This window comes from Otolemur garnettii, unplaced genomic scaffold, assembly GCF_000181295.1.
Source record: "Otolemur garnettii isolate 467f Iridium unplaced genomic scaffold, OtoGar3 scaffold00016, whole genome shotgun sequence".
Taxonomy (NCBI): Eukaryota; Metazoa; Chordata; class Mammalia; order Primates; family Galagidae; genus Otolemur; species Otolemur garnettii.
This window is the reverse complement of record NW_003852411.1, coordinates 29,809,641-29,812,276: the sequence shown is the minus strand read 5'-3', so window position 1 is coordinate 29,812,276 and position 2,636 is coordinate 29,809,641.

Genomic DNA, 2,636 nt, shown 5'->3' with positions numbered 1-2,636 from the left:
ATTTTTTGTTGTAGTTGTCGTTGTTTTAGCTGGCTAAGGCTGGGCTCGAATCCTCTGACTTCGGTGTATGTGGCTGGCACTGTAACCACTGTGCTAGTACGGGCGCTGAGTGGCAACTTGAACTTTTTTTTTTTTTTAACTTGAACTTTCAATGTATTTTTCTTCCCATGGCAATTTTTAAAACCAGAAAAATAATTAGTAACCCCTTATTAGTGAAAACTGAGGCATGATATCATCTATCACACAGTTTAACCTCAGGAATCACTGTCTTCAGTTATATATCAGCTCACCAAGACTTCTTCCAAGTAGCTTCCAAATGACCTGCATACTACCTTACTGGGGTAGGGCAGTAGCCCTTGGATTGACGATCTGGTCTTTAGACTTTTCCTGGGCGAATAAGATCTGATCCAATCAAACTACTGGTCAAATTGTTAACTACTCATATCTTCTGACTTTTGTAAATTTCCTTATAGGAACTGAAAACACAGTTCTGTACATCGTAAACCCTAAAGAGTTGCGTGGCTACAAATGGAAAGGCTGTAGTTTCTTCTTAGAAACTTCTCTATGGAGTTCAATTAGCTTGTTCAATTTTCTTTCCTGAGCCTAAGGCTCCCTCTATTGGAGACTGTTGTTATATCTGCCCCCTAACTCCTATACATAACAAAAGAATATTCATTTTTTTGAGACAGAGTCTCATTTTGTTGCCTGGGGGTTAAATGCCCTCCTGTCATCATCACTCATAGCAACCTCAAATTCTTAGGCGCAAGCGATCCTCATGCCTCAGCCTCCCAAGTACCTGGGACTATAGGCACCCGCCACAACTCCTGGCTAGTTTTTCTATTTTAGTAGAGAGAGTGTCTCATTCTTCCTCAGGCTAGCCTTGAACTCTTGAGCTCAAGCAATCCATCTGCTTATGCCTCCCAGAGTGCTAGGATTACAAGCATGAGCCACCTTGCCTAGCCAAAAGAATATTCTTTATATATATATTTTTCTTTTCTGAGATAGAGTCTGAAGCTGTTGCCATGGGTAAAGCGATGTGATGTCATAGCTCACAGCAACCTCCAACTCTTGGGCTCAAGTGATCCTCTTGCCTCAGTTTTTCTAGTTGCATTAGACATAGGGTCTTGCTTTTTGCTCAGGCTGGTCATGAACTGGTCCAAAAGAGTATTCTTTTTCTTTTTTTCTTTTTTTTTGAGATGGCCTCATGTTGCCCTCCATAGGGTGTGATGGCATCACAGCTCACAGCAACCTCAAACTCTTGAGCTTAAGCAATTCTCTTGTCTCAGCTTTCCAAGTACCTGGGACTGGCTATTTTTTTGTTGTAGTTGTCATCGTTGCTTAGCAGACTTGGTCCAGGTTTGAATCCGCCATTCCCGGTGTATGTGGCTAGTGCCCTAGCCACTGAGCTACGGGGCGCCAAGCCCAAAAGAATATTCTTAATAAGAGGCCTTCCTGAGGAACTTAGAGAACAAGTGTTACACAACCCAAATGACTGAGGAGACATCAATATCTCTCACTAGGAGTAAGAATTAAACTTAATGTTTCTTTACATAAGTACGAATAAATGAGGTTATAATGGGAGCAATGTAGTATGTGATGGTTCTATGCTTTGACAGCTAACAGGGTGGCCATAAAGTCTGGAAATAGATATTATTTTTATAATTATTGAAATACAATAAGTCATAAATATGCATCCATTTCTTTTCCCACATTTCTTCACAGTCCTGTAAATATATAGTACAAGTATCAGTGGGGAGAGGATAGGGAGAGTATGTGAGAAGTAGAATAAGCTGTCTGATTGTCATATACACATATTAATTAGAAGTAAAAGGATTTTTCCTCAAGGTGCTAAGGAAAAAAAGAGTTTACTGGACAATTTCACTATTGCTCATGTAAACTACAGCCAAAAAGAGAGGCAATGGCTCCACGCCTATAGCTCAGGTGGCTAGGGCACCAGCCACATACACTGGAGCTGGCAGGTTTGAATCCAGCCCAGGCCAAAAAATAGCTGGGCATTGTGGTGGGCACCTATAGTCCAGCTACTTGGGAGGCTGGGGCAAGAGAATCACTTGGGCCTAGGAGTTTGAGGTTCCTGTGAGATATGACACCACGGCACGCTACACAGAGTGACAGCTTGAGGCTCTGTCTCAAAAAACAAAAACAAAAAGAGAGGGTATGTGTTGTATAAAATTATTAGGATAAAGGTAACCATTACAATGACGAAGAATCCTACCTAAATACTAAAGATGTTTTTAAAGAGGGTATGGATGAGGAGAATAGGAAGCAAATGAAATACATCGCATGGCAAAAGACTGAAATATATAAAAATATAAAACAGTAAGGCAGAGCTGAGGCCAAACATATTGATAATATAATAAATATAAATTGGCTGGGTGCAGTGGATTGCCTCTGTAGTCCTAACACTCTGGGAGGCTGAGGCTGGTGGATTGCCTGAGCTCAGGAGTTTGAGACTAGCCCAAGCAAAAGTGAGACCCTGTCTCTAAAAAATAGCTAGGCATTGTGGCAGGTGCCTATAGTCCCAGCTACTTGGGAGGCTGAGGCAAGAGAATCACTTAAGCCCAAGTGTTTAGGGGTTTAGAGGTTGCTGTGAGCTGTGATGCCACAGCTCTCTACTG